The sequence below is a fragment of the Notamacropus eugenii genome, chromosome X (assembly GCF_028372415.1).
Source record: "Notamacropus eugenii isolate mMacEug1 chromosome X, mMacEug1.pri_v2, whole genome shotgun sequence".
NCBI classification, from domain to species: domain Eukaryota; kingdom Metazoa; phylum Chordata; class Mammalia; order Diprotodontia; family Macropodidae; genus Notamacropus; species Notamacropus eugenii.
Genome location: NC_092879.1, coordinates 40,147,518 through 40,167,329, shown reverse-complemented (window position 1 = coordinate 40,167,329; position 19,812 = coordinate 40,147,518). Strand labels below are relative to the sequence as shown.

At 41.9% G+C, this 19,812-nt stretch overlaps 1 pseudogene; it reads right to left on the bottom strand.

The window, feature by feature from the left end:
* Positions 1-17,032: 17,032 nt before the first annotated feature.
* On the bottom strand, positions 17,033-17,985 carry LOC140515709 (uncharacterized; annotated as a pseudogene).
* Between the last annotated feature and the right edge of the window lie 1,827 nt (positions 17,986-19,812).

The following is a 19,812-nucleotide window of genomic DNA, read 5'->3' as shown; positions in this document are numbered from 1 at the left end:
GAAATTGGCAATGGGACCCCAAACACCTCAGGCCCAGTTACTGGAGATGGCCTTTGGAGTCTTTAACAACAGAGACTTCGTTGCAGCAGAGGAAAGAGAAGGAAGAAGGGCCAGGGCCAGGGAGCATGCTCAATTCCTGGCTGCTGCCTTGGCCAGGAAGAGACCCAGGGAGCACCCCTCCAGGGCACCCCCTTGGAGGAAGGCTTGCTATTTGGACAGTGGGGAAACCTGCTTTCGTTGCCACAAGGATGGTCACTGGTCCAAGGAGTGCCCCTCCGGGAGCCCCAGGAACCAACGCCTGTGGAACCGTGCCCATGTGACCAGAAGGGACATTGGAGGAAGGATTGTCCCCAAGGTTGGAAAGGTGGTGGAGCCGCCCCCCAGTACCCTGTCCTCCAGTCTTCTCAAGACTTGGAACATCAGGAAAGCCTGGGTGCTGGCAGTGCTCCCACTTTCTCCACCTCTCTCACCAAGCCCTGGGCAAAAACGAAGACTGAAGGTAAGGTTACCCACTTTAACATGGCTAAATTCTCTGCTTTAACCAGTCACTCTGGCCCTACCCATCCCTTGACCCCTTGGGTCATAGGCATTGAAGGGGAAACTAAGGAATGTCTCCAGACAAACCTCTTCCCCAGCCTACTTGAGAATCTGTTGTTTAAACACTCCTTCCTTATGCCCTCCTCTGACCCTGCCCCCTTGTTGGGAAAGGACCTGATGGTGAAATTGGGAAGTCAATTTTCTCTAGTTAAACCTCCCATCTCCCTTTTGTCGCTGTTTACTATATCTTCCTGGGTTTGCTTGAGAGTGTGGGAGACAGTCAGGCCAAATATTTGGGACCCTGGAATTCCAGAGAGAGCTACTTCTGCCACCCCAGCCATTGTTAGTCTCTCAGACCCTACAGTGCTCCCCCATCTCAGCCAGTATCTGATTAAGCCTGAGACCTGGGAAGGACTACAACCTTTAATTGAAAAATTCCCTAAGTATAGAATCTTTGTCCCTTGTTCATCTCCTTGCAACACTGCAATTCTTCCCACAAAAAAGCCTAATGGAGAATACTCACAAGTTATTTTTGCTTTTGAATGTACTTTTCCTGGGGAATCAAGTCCATATCAGCTAACACGGAGTCTTGCCCCAAACCTTTCGAGATAACCCTCATTTATCTGGCCAGGCTTTGGGAAGGGATTTAAAGCACCTGAAACTAGCAGGCAGTAGCTTAATTCAGCATGTGGATGATATTCTTATTTGTAGCCCCACCCAGGCGGGTTCTTTGGCTGCTGCCACAGAAGCCCTTAATTTCTTAGACATTCGAGGCAATAGGGTCTCTTTGAACAAAGTCCAGATAGCATGCCAGTCCATAAGGTATCTGGGCCATGAACTCAAACCCACCTCTCTCTCCTTAACCTCCGAGAGAAAAAGGACAATCCTGTTTATCCCTGTTCCAGCCACTAAGAAACAAGTTCAAGTGTTTTTGGAAATGACTGCATTTTGTAGACTCTGGATTCCTAATTTTGGTTTTATTGCTAAATCCCTTTATGACCCTACTCAGGACATTGACTCAGACCAGGCTAAAGTTTGTGAGACTCTGAAAACTAATTTGATCACCACCCCATCACTAGACCTACCCAATCTGGGAAAACCTTTCACTCTGTACATTGATGAAAGGAGAGGACAGGCTTTGGGAGTCTTGACCCATTCCTTAGGACCTGACCCCAGGCCAGTTGATGTTTTTATTTACTCAAAATATGCTTTCCTTGCTCTACATGCCCATGGAGCAATCTGGAAAGAAAGGGAATATCTGACAGCAAAAAATCCCCTATCAAACATTCCCTTCTATATTTTGGCCTTGCCACGGTCATCTTTAATTCTCTCCAGAGAAATTATCTTTTATGCCAGGGAAATTGTCTTTTCTTTATACTCCTTTTGTACCGTGTGTGTGTGTGTGTGTGTGTGTGTTTGTGCGCGCCTGTGCCTGTGCCTGTGCCTAACCTCTTTGCCAGGTTTATCTTTTCCAGGGTGCAAGCCATCAACTTCCAGATGACAGCCTAGGCTATATACCAACCTGTGCCTGAATCCTAAGTCTCCAGCCAACTAGACCTGGCACCACCCAGATTCTGAAGTCTGACCCCTTGAACAGGACCTATCGAGGCAGGGACAGCTCTACGCCCCTTGCCAGCAAGAAGAAGTTTCAGAAACTGAAACCTTCGCCCCTTACCCCAAAAGAATTTGGGTTCAATCTGTTTGAGGGGGGGAATGATGAGGTTCACACTGTGGGAGCCTCCTTGAGCTCCCCTTGAATCTTCCCACTTAATCTGGCCTTTCTTACTCAAATCTAATCTTCCCATTTGTTCTGGCAGTCTCAGGAAGCCCATGGACTTTTCATTATCATTCTCCTCAGGTCTCTGTTGCACCCCCATCCCATTCCCCAGGCTGCCTATCACTCCCATCAAGATCTGTATCCATTCCCATACTGCCCCTATCAAGATCTCTGGATTGCCCCACCTGCTTCCTACCCAAACCTTCCATTGTCTGATCTCCTGATAGCCTCCAGCTGTTTCCAGCCTTTGACCCTCCTTGGATTCCCTCCTTGGTCTTCTCCTCAAGACCCTTCCTAAACCCCTCCTCCCATCACCCTGGACTACCAGACCACTCTCTCTCCCCGCCACCCAGATCCTTTCTATACCCTTTTCTGTATTTCAGTCCCACCTTGCCTCCATGAAGGCGCTCAGATGCAATTCAGCGCAGACTCTGTCTAGCTGGGATTGTGTCTGGCCCGCTTGCACAAAAGCTTAGGCTTCTTAAGAGGCAACCCAATTAGGCGAATCCTTAATAAACTTTGTTTTCTTTGGCTTTAAGAAGGCTTGAGTCGAATTCATTCTAGCATGACCCAGACCATCGGTATTTTGGGGACCCTGATCACCCCTCAACCTCTTCAGGATCTCATTGAGATTACCTACTAAAAATATGTGTGTTCTCTGGATGGCAACTCCAGAGTGCATCTGTTAATGTTCCTTTAGATTACAGGGGAAATTTTCACCATAGGGTAAAGATATAAGCCTCCTACTGTGAAGATGTGGAAGAAGCCTTTCAGAAACCATACTTATCCTTTGGACTCTTAGCTTCAGTCCTACCTTTTCTTTGTAATCTCCTTTCTCTGGGCAATCCAGGCCCCAAACAATCTCCCCTTCCTCTGAACTTGACTGGTTTTTCCTCTCAGTAATTTTTTTTTGGCACTCAGTTGTATATGCTCTCATTTTGTTAGTTACGATTGATTTCCTTTCTGTTCAGTGTTTGAGAGCAGGCAGTCAGAAGGGCCTCCCCCAGCCCACCAACCTGTGAACTTTTGTCTTAATTCTCCAATAGCAGAGCCATAGTGAAACTGGGCCAACCATGGTTTTGACAATTGCACAGAACTATTCAAGCTCGCATTCTTTAAGCAAGGAGAAACATCTGACCTTAGCATCCAGTTAGCAAGAATGATTAATTAAAATAGGCAGCTGTCAGATGTTGTGCCCAGCTTGGCCACACCCTAGGTAAGGTCTCCCTAGTAGGATTTGAGGATACATTTAAAACACAAATAAGTTCTACTGATACCTTTTCTCTTCACAACATGGAGCAGATATTGTCCTCAGTTGTATTCAGAGAAAATACTTAAGCAGTAACAATTGATACGCTAACTGCATCCAACAGTATTTTCAACATTCAAGGTGTATAGTCTGCTACCTACCTCATCCCTTCTCCAGGGCCAAGATTGGTCATTATATTTATTGAAGGTACCTTTTATGCCACTTGCCCCAAGTGTCTATTTCACTATTTACTGTAGGTGGGAAATTGCTAGCTCCACTTCTGTCCCAAATATTCTAAGGTCATGAAGGGCCCAGAGCAGACCTTCTGCCTTTCTAGGCACCTGAATATCTGAGGCATTGTTGTGTGCTTAGTTAGCTTACTGTCATGTACATAGCGTTTAGATTCTTTTGGTAGGTTGATGTGATTTCAGTGCAATTGAGCTTAACCCCAAATTATACTTTCCGAGAGCTTTCTTAGGTTGCTATGATATCAACCATTATGAAATGCTCATTTCTTATTGACCTTTCATGGCATCCACTTTCCTTAATACAGTTACACCTTGATGAGCTAGAGTCCAAGTAACCAGAAACTTCAATTAAACATAACTTATTTTCTGTCTTCGATTTTAAGAGAAAGAAGCAAATGAAAATTAAGCTGATAATACTGAGAATTTATTCAATTTGCAGGGTACGTCTAGGCATAAAAATCCACATACTGACTTTGGAAGTTTATTGATGTGGACTATTAGCATTTTTCAAACCTAGATTTTTGTTTACAACTTGAAACAAATATTCTTTCTCATTCCAATTGAATCAAAGAAAATAAGCATCTGCCTTTTGTTGATCTGCTAGGCTCAAGAGAGGTTAATTTTTCTCTCCTCAGAGGGAGATAATATAGAAAGAACTGTAATTAAGGTTGGCTAACCTGCCTTTTATCCCTCAGCTCTGAACTTAGAGCATCCTGAAAGTACTTGAAACTTTTCAGCAGCATAGAAACCACCCAAGTTAGCACCTGGTTAGTAAGAATTAGTTAAGAGAGAAGATGCCAGGGTGCCTCCATCCTTTCCCTGGCAACAACTGTATCCTAGTGGAGCAATTTCCTGTCCTTCACCCCCAACAATGTGGGGCCAACAGAATTGATTTCCCCAAGGCCATATTCCCCTCCTCCCCCACTCCTTGCCTACCCCAGACAGTTCAGTCATTAGGTATATAACTTCTTACATGTGTTATTGTTTTTGTTGATGTACATGTGTCTTCCCCAACCACTTTTGATGCTCTGCATCTTCTGTACCTCCTGCATCTCCCACAGTCATGAACACATGCTAATTGCTTAATAAATACTTACTCATTGATATAGGGGTCATCATATATTCCCCTTTCCCTCATATATGAGATATCATAGGCTGCTGGCACCATCTTCTATGGCAGTCCTTTGTTTCAGCGAGATAGTTCACAGAGAATTTGTGCAAAGGTGTGGATAAGAATTCAATAAGCCTGAGCAACCATGGAAGATTTTCTATCTGTACTACTTGAGGGATAATTACTGCTGCTGCTGATACTAACCACAAAAATAGGCAGTCCAGTTATCCTCTAATTTCTCTTTATGACTTGTGTCCTGGAAAGCTCCTGCAGTAGAGGGTTAGCTCCTACAGGCTCTCTGATACTGGAGAGCATTCCATTGAAGCCTTGATAGCAGATTGTTTTCTGAGACCCAACCTAAGCTAAGTATGGAAAGGCATATCGCTAGTAGTCTAGCCGTGCAATGATGAAAATTGTTTTGCTATGACAATACATGAAACAACAATTTTTTAGAAATACCACCCTCTTCTGTTTCTTCAGTGCGTGGGAAAGAATGGCAGGGAAGGCAGCAGAGAATGCAAAGAATCCCTATTTTTAGACCATCAGCAAACATCAGTCTGAGTATTGATAAGTGTTAGCTCTTGGCCAGTAGCTGATGAGCTACTTAATTTCTTAATCACGTTAATATTTTCTCTCCTTTTTAAATTTCTCCCCTTAAAAATTCTGTACTTAAATCCCAAAACGAGAGCATTTGAATCTACATAGGAAAACACCAGAAAATATTGTATATAAAACTGGGAATCTTTATCATACTACTAGCTTACCACAAAAACAAATAAAAGGAATGTATGAACTTATGCACATTTCTAATGAAAATATCAGAGTTGAATAGGAACTTTGAAATAGACACATCAGAGTCAAGAAAAACTTAGATCAATTTCTTTAAGCAAATGGGAGGGTTTGTATGATGATATTAAGTTAACATTCTAGTAGAGGGAGAAGAAACAAGTGTCCCTTCGGAACCTCTTTGTCTTCAAACAGTATTTGACAGACCTAAAGAGTAAAAAAAAAATTCTGAGGGTAGATTGGTTCTATTGTAAGAGTTTTAAGAGGGGAAAGAAAATGGGAGATCGAAGGAAGATAGTAGTGTAGAAAGTAAGAAAAGAGTGGAAAGATTTTTAATAATTGGGTTATGTGAGAAGCAGAGGATTCAGGAGGGAGGAAGGGGAGAGGGGTATTAGAGGAACTTAATTTTTACATGAAATGCACAAAAGAGAGTTGAACACACACACATTAGTGTAGAAATACATCAAACTCAACGGGGAAAGAAGTAGAAATTGGAAGTTGAGGAGCATAGAAGTTGAGAGGAAGGATCACACCAGGGAGGGAATAACTCTAAGCAAAGCAATCTTCTTGACACTGAAGGGAGGAATTAAAAGGAGAAATGAGAAGTTAGCTAGCATCCATGAGTGTGTACATCAAATAGAAAATGCCTAAAAATGTATAGTATATGCATATAATGAAATAATATTATACCATAAGAAATGATAAAAGAGATGATTGCAAAGAATCCTGGAAATTTAGAATTGATGAAAAGTGAAGTGAACAGTAGAACAATTTATACAGGAACAACATTGAAAAACAGAAGAATTCTGTTCAGTGCAATAAATGTCTCCAAAGGACCTTTTTTGAAGCGTTTCACCTATCTCAGAGTGGTGATCGACTCAAGTTGTAAAAAGTGTTGTACATTTTTAGACACGGCCACTGTGTTGTTGTTGGTTTTTCTTTATTATCCTTATTTTTTACATTTTTTTCTTTAATTGTGACGGGAATTGGGGAAGGGGGATTGTTGATGTCCCCCAACCCTCAGTGACCCACAGGAGAGTTCAAAAACAAGTTTAGAAGGAAATGTAGGTGAGCAGTTTTGAATTGTGGAATTTATTATATACATTTTAAAGAGAGCAAGCAGCATAAAATGTTGATTTACAGTTTTATATACAATCTTCTCTTTGTACTCTGCTGTGTATACAGAAAAGATATGTTTTTGGTACTTAGATTCAGAATAAAATAATGAAAAAATGAGAGAGATAAAAAGTAAGCAAAGTTTTCCTAAGGATTTTCACGGGTGAAGAAGGAAGGAGAACTAAAACAGTAGAAAAATGGAAATGATTTGCAAAAACCATTTTTTCCAACTCTTTTTTCAATCAAGGAGAGTAGAAGTATCATACTTGGACCATTACATCACAGTCTTGTATGTATTTGTTAAGGAGGTAAAAAGGGCACCAGAGAACAGAGATGGGAAAAGCAGATGCATTGGACAAAGTGTATATGAAGGAGTTCCATACTGGAAACAGTAAAATTGATTGGACTATTTGGTATTTGAAGGAAAGGAAGAGAAGTCATGGGAAAAAAATCTCAGACTTTGTTAATACAGAGGAAAAGGTAACTGAGGGGGCATCAATTAATACTGATCATTATGCCTACCATTATTTGCATAAAGTTCTTATACTCTGCACAAATCAAGAACATCCTTGGTGATAGGTATTAGTAGGAAACAAGCAAGAGTTCCCAATGGACCACATCATTACCATTTCACCATTACTTTGAAGATGTAGAAAATTTAAGATCCCATCATACTTATTGTTGATTATGATAAAGCACTTGATTTGGTAGAATAAAACTCTGTTTTATCAGCTGTTTCATAACAAGTTGTCTCTCATCCATTTGTCAAGGTTGTTTTGAATTCCTTGGAAGACAGAACAACAGAAATAATTCAGTGACCCCTGATAAGAAACATCAGATGAAGCATAAGATGTGGAGATGTATCCTTAGCAAAATGATTTTCCATTGTGATGGAAGAGATCCAGTACAGAATTCAGGGATGATGGGTAGGTTCTCCAGCTGTTCCTCTTTGTAGATTGCATTGTATTTGCATCAAGCCCCAAGATATTTTAGAACTTCCTCTTTGAAGAGACTGTGAGGAGTATGGCCTGGCCATCCACACAGGAGAGATGAAGTGGAATAAGGGATGCTATCAAGTGAATTGTAGGATAGGATAAGGAAATGAACTGGTCACGTGGCAAAAGTGAGAGATAAGAAATGGCTAGAAATGGCTGATTCATGTTGTTGTTGTTCAGTTGTGTCCAACTCCACATAATCCCATTTGGGGTTTCCTTGATGAAGATGCTGGGGTGGTTTGCCATTTCCTACTCCAGCTCATTTTACTGATGAAAAAACTGAGGCAAACAGGGGTAAGTGGTTTGCTCAAGGTCATCTAGCTAGTCGGTGTCTAGGGCTAAATTTGAACTAAGGATGATGAGTCTTCTCAACTTAAAGCACAGTGCTCTATCCATTGCACCACGTAGCTGCCATCATACTCTTGTGATTTTGAGAGACATTGATGAAGGCCTCTAGTGGGCTGGGTGGACCCCCATGTTGAATTTCAATGAAGAGATGAGCAAGAATGGCACAGAATGGGCATGTATGGATGACATATGATCTACTTTGTTTGCAGGAGCATCCAAACCAAGACATCCCTGATCCATTGGAATATCTGACTAACAGCAACAGTAATATTAGCTGATGTTTATTTATGCAGCAATTTTTGGTTTACAAAGTGTTTGACATATTTAATTTGAACCTCTCATCATCCCCATGGGGTAGACATGGCAGCAGGCATTAATGTCTTCATTTCCCAGAGAACACTGCCCACACTGGTGCAATCGTGGAGCCAGGTCAGGTCAGTTCAGCAGGAACTTGTTCAGTGCCCACCATGTGTCAGGTATGAGTTGTTGAAGACATACAAATAAATCAAAAACTTTGCCTTCCCCTCAAGGAATCTATACTCTGTTGCATGGGGAAGCAGCATGTGCAAAGATGAGTAAGTAGAAATATGTCCCAAAGAATTTCCGAGCAGGATGGTGGTAAGAAGAACATTAAAAACTGAGTCAGTAAAGTCTTCATCCAAGAGGCAGCATGATGGGGGCTGAGGCTTTCAAAAGAGAGAGGTAAAAGGGTTAGGATATTGTCTAGAAGGGTTGGAAATGCCCATTGGACTCCAATATTCTTTCAGAGGACAATGACTGCATAGCTCCTAGGGCAGAAATGAAATGAGTACCTGTGTAGACTTAGGCACCTCCTATCCCTGCAGGGGCATGGCCAGTGCAAGAATTTCTCTTGCAAATTGGAATTCTTCCTCCCAGACTTAGTTATACCCTTCCCCTCCCCTTCCCCCACCCCCACTCTCCTTACCCAAGATGGGAGGGGGCGGGGTGGGAAGAATTGTTGCTGTCCATTCTGACATAGAGGACAATAGGCAGCCAACCTGAATAAGGAAGCAGCCATCCTGTGCCTGCAACAAACAGTTACACACAGGAGCCCAGCCCACATGAATTTCACTCGCATTATTGTTTAAATGAACAAAAGAAAGCAGGCTGATATTGACCAGAAATGAGTCCTGCTTCAGACTTTGATATTTGCCCTTAGATGTGATTTAAAGAGAAAATATATATTGTTTTCAATGGCTTGAAAGAAGAAATTGTCCTTATGTGAAATTTTAGGTATATAAATGAATATGGAAATAAGAACAGAATAGCAAAATAGCCACACACTAATATCAACATAGCTTTAGTGGAGGCCTAAAATTTTCTAAGGACTCCGCAGCATGACATTGTACTAGATGGTTTCCAGAGTTCTGGTACAATCAAATTCCCTTGTAAAATGTTAATGTCCCAGTCTCCTCAGCTCACTTGGGTGGCAGGCAGCAGCTCTCACTTTGGTATGCATTGTACACATGCAGTTCAGAGACACATTAGTCTTTCTCTTGTTAAGTCTCTGCTAGCGCATTTCCTGGCTCCAAAACTCAATTTGCTTAAATTCCAATCAAGAACCTCATTGTAGGAAAATGATATTTTCTCAATTAAAGAATAAACACCACTGACTAAGACATGCTTAATGTTTGTTTGGTGGGTTTTTGTTTTGTTTTTAGAAAAAAAATCAATGTATAATTTGGTTTTATTCTAGTCTCCCCCTCAAAAAAATTAGATTATTAAAGAAGACTTGAATCATCACTTGGGTGAATGATATAAAGAGGAGTTGATCCAGGGAGTTTAATTCCCTCCCCCTCATCAGTTTAATGAGTTTACACAGAAGGAAGCTTGAACATTTTCAGTTATCCATACCACTCTTCTTGTGGAATGTGGACATAACCACTGACACCTTGTGGAGAGGCCAAGGGATATCAGTTTAAATTTCAATGATTTGTACTTCCCCCAAGAAGGCCCCATGGCCTGAGGAATAGTTTTTCAGCCCTAAAAAAACCTCTTTTATTTACCATATCCAGCTTATTGAAACTCCCTTTACCTACTGATAGACTCACATCACTTTGGTAGTTTGGTAGAGCATGGGGGTTAAATGCTAAAGAGCCTTATCATTGTGACAGTGACAAAGCTTTGATATAGCTTATGGGGGAGTGGGTCCTAATGAAGTGCAGGGGAGGGATGTTGGCAAGGGGAAATCTCTACGTCTGTGGGTTGATGAAGCTGTTACCTCCCACTGACTGCTATTTCTTGGATCTGCTTGATGTTGGTCACAGTGTTTTCTCTACTAGTCAGCTTTTGGTAAGAGCTATAACCACAGGACCAGGTCATGTCATTGGCTCCCCAAATGTGTGACAAAAAAAATCTAGACAAAGACCTTAAAGATCATGTGTTTCAGCCTGGGCCTAACTAAGCAAGGAACTGTTGAGGCAACAAGAGGTCCTCCAAGCTTTACTGTGAACATTTGCCAGGCTTTGGGGGCAACTCAGGATGTTAAGGTGTTTTTATTTACATCCATCCCGAATTTGCCTCTCTGCATCTCCTAAGGGTGGTTCCTAGTTCTTTTCCCCTTTGGGGCCGAGCAGATGGAGCCTCTTTCCCATGGTACCTGTTCCCCCACCATAATATTAGCCAGCCTTCTTTCTCATCAGCAGTCAGGCAGCTTATTTCCCTCAGTGGACAACTCTTGGTTATATTTGAGACCCTTAAGGTCTATACCATGTTCATGTCCATATTCAGAGGTAGAATGGCGGGAGGGGCTGTTATTCATCATCTCAGGCATGTTCAGAGATATTTGCCTTCCTAAGGCATGGCTCATCACAGAAGTCACCACATCCTTTTATTCACTGTTTCTTTTAACTTATCAGTATTCAAACCACTCAGTTGTTTGTTACCTATTTCAATCCAATCCAGTCCAGCAGGTATTTATTCAGTGCTTCCTTTGTTAACGACATTTTGGTTAAGACTACGACATAAAGACAAAATGAATAGTCCTTGCCCTCCATTTGTTGCTTTCCTTTTAAAATGTCACTGTGTGTGTGTGTGTGTGTGTGTGTGTGCGCTTTGTACTCCAAAATGCAATCAATAAGGTGTAAGTTTTTGGAATGTTGTTAGACATAAAGCCTCTGGCCCTTCTAGGCTCAGACCTCAAAGCAGGGGGCACACTAATTAGGGCAGAGGAGAGCAGTTCTGGGGCCCTGCTGGTAACACATGAGACATGATTAGAAAGTATGGAGACTGATTTACCTTTGTGGCTTTTCAACCAAATTAGTTCTTTCAGACAAACCCAGTATGTGGGTGGGGAATAGGTAATCCAGAACTGGGTAATGTCAATATTAGCTAGCTACTCTCTGATGTTAATAAGCCAGATTGTCTGAGGACTCAAAACTCTACTATAATTTCAGTGGAAAGAATCTGTTCCTAACCTTTAGTGACGCCAAACACCCATGATATCATTATAGGGACATCAGATGTCCAAGGACTTAAAGCCACCCATCAGGGAGAACAAAGAGATCTCTGCTTCTAACTTTAGCTAGCTAGTTTCTGTGTCCTCTGTGGTTCAATCATTGGCTAGACCTTCTAGAGTAATAGTCATTGTCCAACCCATTTTTCATGTTCACAGAAAAATCAGTGTTTTGAAGGAGTTAGGACTCTAGAGTGGCAAATACCAATTCCATGTGATATACAATAATTTCTGCTTCTTGACAGCACTCTCTGAAAATGGTAAAGAAAAAGAGAGAACAGCCCAAAGCAGGCCCAGGGTTGCTGGCAAAGTCCTGATGCTACTTGAGAATATATGTACTTGATGTGCATAAGAATGGGAGCTTAAACTCTAGCTTAGGGTTAGAAGTAGCTATTTTTCTCCTGTGGTCAGAGCTCAATTCTTAGCCACTGTCCACATGACTCAGTGTTAATTTACAGGCATCTTTTCCTGCCCCTGCATGCTCCCCTTCCTACACATGGCAGCCTTTACTATGCTTAGCAAACCTATATGGTTCTCTGATAGACCTTGCTACAGTCTCTCTAATCTGGTTAAATGAGCATTCTAATGTTTCTCCTACCTCTACATATGATGGTATTGGGATATCTGAGGCCCTTTCCATCTCTCCCATGCTGTGATTCATACATGTTTCTTCTTTTTAGGAGCTAAGGCTTTTGCCTTAAAGCAAATATACTCCATTTATTCTGAGTTGGTGTAGATAAGCTATAGGTACCCCCAAATGCACCCTTCCTACATATTTTTTGAGTAAAATCTTGGTTACTTTCTGGAATCTCTTGTGTTCCTGGGAAACTTCATAAAATTTGCAATGGCTAAAATGCTGTCATTATTTTATGACTGAGAAAAGTATGTGACTGGAAGTTGACAAGGAAAGAAAACCAAGCAAACAAAATGTTTATTGAAGAGATGGGCATCCAGCACAGGCTCACATCAGATAAAAGAATATTTTGGATGGGCATGAAATATGTACAAGGCACAGAATAAATCTTTTTTCCTGTAGCATACTTTCTTTAAGAAACATATTTGGAATGCATTTTACGTAAGACATGTCAGAGTAATGGTGCACTGATGTGAATTCAGCACATAAAAGGGTTCTGTTAGCAATCTGCATGGGAGGAGGGACAAACCAAGATTTTGCCAGTGAGGTTTTTATTATCAGTCATATTTGTTTTACTCCATAAGCCTGTTCTAAATCCATAAAATTTGCATAAGACTGACTACATTATTAATTTCAGTTGCTAAGATACTTAAACAATGTTGCCAAATCTTAATTAACGATTCATTCTTTAGAAGACCAGATTCTCCCCCTACTCAGTGGAGTGGTTTGGCCTAAGTTTGCGCAAGGATACTTTCTTTACAACTCCTCTTGCCCCTTTTCAGGGTGGCAGGACCTAGGACCCCATGGCTCTAGGTCCCTATGGCAGCAAATGTTCCAGGCACTTGAAGCCAGCAAAACAGAGATTTGGTCGAAACTTTCCCTATTCTGCCCAGATCTCAATGAGTAAAGAGGTTGTGGGGTTGAGCTGACTCTGTGTGTCTTTCTTGGAGACAGCATCTCTTATGGAATGGCCGTCAGAGTTATTGTGACACTTGGAACTTAGGGCAAGTTCCTTGACCTCTTTAAATCTCATTTTTCTCCTTTGTAAAACACAGGAGTTGGTAAAGATGATGTCTGTGGTCCCCTCCAACTTTAAGTCTAAGATTCTGTTGGGCCTCCAAAACGTTCTTGCTTTGCTGGGTTTTCCTCCATGTAGGACAGAATTGAATAAGGAAAACAAACCAGTGGTTAAGGATGAAGACTATTATAGACTTGAAAATTCTTGCCACTTGTAGACATAGTCTAAATTTGATCAGGATGTTTTCTGTGAGAAAGAGTCAAGAAGGACTGATGAAATGGTGACTAGGGAATGCACCATCTATTTTTCTTAACCTAAATAGGAAAATGCATCTATAAATGATCAACCATGTTGAGTCACATATAGAAAATCGATACCAAAAGGTTTCAATTACCCTCCATCTATCTAGTAAGCACTAATCTTTTCCATCATGAGAAATTTATTTGAAAGACAAACAATGAAACACCTTGAGTGTAATAAAGCTGGGCTAATTCCTGTCCCATTCCTTCACAACTCCATTTCTCTCTTCTAGCTGGAGCTAGTTGTAGTCTCACTTACATCCTCCTCTTTCTCTTCCATTGCTTCTGGCAATCTCATCTTCAGCCTAAAGGTGGGAACCATTGTCAAAACCCCCAAAGCAAGCCCTCTCGGGTGATTTCCTCATTTCCTTGCCTGCAGTTCTGGTGAGTCTTTCAGGAGGTTGTTGAGTTTTGTGGAAACGAGTGGGCACTGTGATTCCTATGACAGCGCTGAGAAGTTCGGGGGATCAGGATGAAAGCTGAGGACTGAGAGGAACTGAGTACGTGGGGCAATCGTTACCATGTCCTCACCAGTAGCAATAATTCCTCAGGCAATAGCTAGAAATATTTCAGTCATACACAACATCATAGAAAACTTTGACCTAAATGCTTTTGGCATATTTTTAAAGTACAAAATGTTGAACTAGATCCTGTGGCAAGAGAGTACTAGAGTAAAATCTATACTTGCAGATAACTCACACAGGCTATTGTGTTCTTTTCCAGCTGAGACCTTGCCTGCATTCCACTTCATTGGAAAATAGCTGGGGAGAGGGGGGCATCCAGTGTCCAGATGTACATCAGAATTGGGTTGTCATTTGAGTAATTCTCTTATGAAGAACTGTCCATGCTTCATTAAACCAAGCCCTTTATAAATCTTCAGAACATCCCAAGTTTACATAAATGACAAGAGGCCAAAACCATTCCTAGAGTTGCTAACATGAAAGCTTAAGATGAATGACAAATCATTGAGTTGTTCTGTTAAAGGCTGAGATGTCCATAAGGGGTGAGCATCCATAACTCTGGAGCTATCAATCACTGGAATTTAGCTAGATGTGCTTGGGACTGGCATTGCAGTACCACTCCCAGGGGTCCATGATCACTCATGCAAACTCCAGCTGATGGTCAGATGATCTATATTTAGTATCTGTATTTAATCTCCTCTTTTTTAGAAGTGGTCTGGCAAACAGAACACACGCAGAATTACCCTTCCCCCAGCCCTCACTTTTGCTCTCTTGTCTCACTGCAGGATGCATTTGAAAACCCACCTCAGTCATTAGGAATTTGCTAAGCAATTTATAGTTGTTGTTCTTCACCTTTTTTGTGTCCTGAGCCCCCTTAGCAGTGTGTGGTGAGACATATGGATAGACCTTTTCTCAGAATCATGTTTTTAAATGTATAAAATCAGATATATAACATGATAAAGGAAGCCACTTATGTTGAAATATGGTTGTCAAAAGATCCTTGATCTATATATTATGTACATTGTTGTTGTTCAGTTGTTTCTGACTCCTTGTGACACTGTGAGTCATATCGTCCTTGGGATTTCCTTGGCTACGTTAGTGAAGTGATTTACCATTTCCTTCTCCAGTTGATTAAGGCAAGCAGACTTGCTCAAGGGTCACACAGCTAGTAAATGTCTGAGGCTGAATTTGAACTAAGTTCTTCCTGACTCCAGGCCCAGCACGCTATCCATTGTAGCGCCACTTGGCTATCTATACACTATGTTATGTAAATTATTTCCCTTATTGTCATAGCCATCATCCCAAGCCCATTGCCCCTTCCTTGTTACAGAAAAGAATAACAACACACACACACACACACACACACACACACACACGCGCGCACATATACACCAGGCACAATTAACCAAATATTTAATCAAAGCCAGTTGAGACAGGACTCATTTTGGACAGTGTTGACGACACACTCTACACCTCTCACCCTTTCTCTCTCCTGGAATATCTTTGTACCTGGTTTCCCTGACTCAGGTTGCTTTTCTCTCCATTTCCTCCTCCATACAGCTGCCATTTTGTTGTACTGTGTGTCAGATCATGTCAGTTCTCCATACACACACACACACACACATATCAGTGACTCCCTGTTCAGTCTCTCTCTCTCTCTCTCTCTCTCTCTCTCTCGCTCTCTCTCTCTCTATATATACATATATATATATGTATACATGTATATATACACATATACACATATATCAGTGACTCCCTGTTCCCTGGATTCAAATCAAAAGCCTCAGTTTGAACAACTTTGGAGGGACTGTTTCTTTTCTTCAAAAAACAGTTTATTAATTTTCAGCTTCAAAACAGTTGCACTGTTGGTTCCTTTTTATCCAGATTGACTCCCAAATAAACCACACTAAAGGAGAATACATTTCAAGTCAGCAAGTTTCACAGTGCAGAACTAACACAGACTGCACAGAAACCTCACCAAATTTTTTTTTAAAGGAATTAAAAAAGATTAGCACACTGCCAACCTCTAGACTGCAGACAGGGAGTACTCACAGCTGGACAAAGGGCAAGGGGTGGGGTGAGATTCCATGGGTGCTCCCTACCCTGGAGAAAGAAAGCTCCAAACATAACATCTATAAATTAAAAACAAGTTTTGTACACAAGCTATTCAGGATTTCTCCAGCACCGAGTAATACAAAGCACAGTGAGATGGCACTTTTAGAGACAGCAGCTTCATTCCCTAGAATTCGTAAGGAGATGAAATTGACTTGGCTAATGAGTGTGTATGTGTATATGTATACACATATGTGTGCATACACACATGTATATTTTATATATGTATATAAATATATATATGTATATTTTTCAAAGAAAGTGGAGTGGAGTTAGGAGTAGGCACCCCAACTTCTGTGGCACATTATCCATTCTGTGAGTGGGAGAGGAAAGGGAACACAATTTGGTCTCAGAGAGGTCTTGTCTCTGTAATTTGCTTGGTTGCTAATGATGCAAGTGTGAAAAAAAAAAAGGAGACACACAAGATTCCTTAAAGCTGAAGACCTGAACAGCACCCATTTTTGGCAAACTCCTGAAAGGACCCTTCTGGTTTGGCTGATGCTTTGTATGGAACATTTGAGGTTTCCCACGGTGGAGTCCTTTATTGGATATGTTTAGCTCTTTGTAAGACAGGCTAACACTTCATTCACTGTTCTATAAAGAAGGGACACTGTTTAGGCAGAAAGATTTCCAATCCAGTATGAAGAAAAGTGATTAGATGCAGCCTAGGAGCTGGAAATTATCTGAAATGGTTTACAAATGGTTGCTATGACAACCAAAAAGGTAATTACAAAATACCTAGATCCTACAACATGCTTTAAAGACATTATTGCTTTGTGCTCAGATTCCCTTAAATGCTGGTCCCCAAAGTAATCGTTTCTTAGGCCACCTGGGATCTCTAGGGGAGAGTTGCAGAGACAGCTTTGTGAAATTGACATGGGCAGTTGAGTCTAGAGGTGGGTGGGTGGGGAGGAGAATGCAGCCTTCAGGCTAAAGATGAGCTCTCAGATGACTGGGCAGGCTGACCTCCAGAGGAGTCGGAGTGAGTGGAAGGAGCAGTGACAGGGTTGGGCTCGTGGAAGAGGCAGAGTCAGGTCCAGCATACTTGTGTGTAGGGGTGCTTCTCATCAGTGCATTTCAGTTTGTCTTCTAAGTCATCAGTTGTCTTTTCCAACTTGGCTCCGGGTCTCTCAGCAATTTTGGCAGGGAACTCTGCCTTCTTGAGTTTATCAGTAAGAATTGTTATCTCCTTATATTTGTTTTGTTTCTGAGAATTTTTTCTTCAGCAACATTCAGACACTTGAGGTTCTGTTCCATCAGTCTCATCTCCTCATACTTCTTCCTCCAATGAGCAAAGTGCCCCTCAATGATCACCAGCTTGGGGGACATCTCCTCACTTTCTGTCTGCTTCCTCAACAATACACTTGGGCTCTTCCAGCTCGATTTCTTACAGTTTCATCTTCTCTTCATTTTTAGGGGCCTGATTTTCAGTCACCTTCTCAGCTGTCTTCTCTGCCTCTTCTGCCTTCTTCAGTGGGGCAGCCAGGCGCTCCTGAGCCTGGTACAAGTCCTCCTCGATCAGCTGGATGTGACAATGCAAGGAAGTGACCTCAGCCTCAACCTATTCCCAGGCCAGCTTCTCCTTGTGCCCCTCCCACTGGGGGTGCTTGGCCCTCTCCTTAGCAGCATTTGCCTGCTGCTGCAGAGCCTGAATCCTGCCCTTCACTGACGCGGTCTTGATGCTGCTGATCTTGGTGCCCAGCATGTTCCAGTTCCCTCTCTGACTGCTGCTTGCTCTGTTCTGAACTGTGCTGCTTCTCACTGTTTGTCTTTTAAAGTCCTTCACAGCCTACTCCCAGCCTCCTTTTACACCTTATTCCTCTCCATGTACATTCCTGTCTAGCTGGACTGGCCTTTCTGTTCTCCCACAGCACTCCATCTCTCATCTTGGTGCCTTTGCAACTGACTGTCCTCCATATCTGGAATGCCTTCTTTCCTCATCTCTGCCTTTTTAGATGCCCTAGTTAAGTTCCTTCAAGACTCAACCCCAGTCCTACCTTCTACACAATGGAGCCTTTGCTGAATGGTGTCATTCACAGCTGCTATTATGTATGTGCCTGTATTTGCACATGCTTGGTTCCATCTCGCTAGATTTCACCTCCACAATAGCAGCCACTGCTTGTTTCCCTTTTGCCTTTCCATGGCCAGTGCCTAGTGTGGGACCAGCTCACAGTGATTTTTGAATAAGTGGTTGTTGATTGATTGAGAGGAAGAAGTCATATTTGCATCTCACATTTCTGGGTTTGAGGTGCACATGAAACATTTATGAAAGCTTGTTGAATTCTGTTTTCTGATAGTGCAATCTGATTGGTGACATTTTTGGAGAAGAAGGGAATGAAATAGCTCTGTAGGTAGTCTCCTTGGAAGGTCCCCTTCACATAAAATTTCTGAACTGCAAAGTAAAAGTCTTCTGAAATTTTCCTACACCAATAGAGTTTGTGCTCCCCTCCAACTCACATGCCTGATTCAGGGAGACTGCCAGCTGGTTCAGTTCAGTATTTCTGTTTTTAAAAACAGCTTTCATAATTGATGGATATGCCGTATGTGAACTAAAATGCCATATTAATGTCTTCAACTACTCAGAAGAGCTGTCATGTGGAAGAGGTATCAGACTTTTTCTGCTTGGCCCCTGAGAGCAAAATGAGGAACAGTGGAGAGACAAAATAAGGTGGGATGGCATTGTACGCTTACCACCAATTCTGAAGGCTCTCCTTCCTCACTTGTGTGCCCAGGGAGCCTCTGGCTCCTTTCAAGCCTCAGCTAATGCATCATGTCCTACAAGAATATTAAGGACCCTAAATACTTCCCCCTCCCCCAGTCACTTTGAATTTACTATAGAAATAGATCGACAGAGAGGGAGGGTTGTATGGATCAGTGGATATATGGATGAACAGATAGGCTCTCCTTATTTGCATCTGTATTTTTCTCCCAGGAGATTGTAAAATATAAGCTCCTTAAGAGCAAGGGATAGTTTTGTTTTTCTCTTTGTTCCCTCAATTCCTGGCACCCTGCTTGCCATGTAGTAATTGCTTATCGAATTGAATTAACAGTCAGTGCTCTCTACTTGTGCAATGGACTGCCTTGTGAGGTTCCACTCACTGGATGTTTTCACTGAAAGACTGGGTCTGGTCATTGATTAGGTTTGGTAGAGTAGAGCTTTTCCTTTAGGTATGGCCTGTGAGCTCCTTTTCAACCCTGAGATTCTGGATGAAATATGCCATAATTTCAAAGTTTCAAAAATTAATAAGGACCATGATTCACTCTGATATCATTCTGTTGTATTTATATGGGAGACCTAGAAATTCCATATTTAGACCCAAAATAACAAAACATGGGCTTTGGGAGGAAATAGTCACCGCTGGGATATTGCCCAGATCATAACAATGTACTCACCAATTTTGGCCAGTGGAGAAGACTTTCCAACAATCTTCCTCTTATGCTCCCCTCTGGTTCTTTACCAGGGTTATTGCTGATGGAGGGAGGAGTGTGCACTCAATATTGTGAGGTTTCTAAACCATCAAAGGGGTTAGAAAAATGCCTATCATGGAACTTAGCTACTACTATGGGAATATGACTGGGCAGGAGAAGCTGCCATTGCTGCCATGAAAACAGGGTCAGCTGGGGAAGATGTGTGCTCTCAGATGAT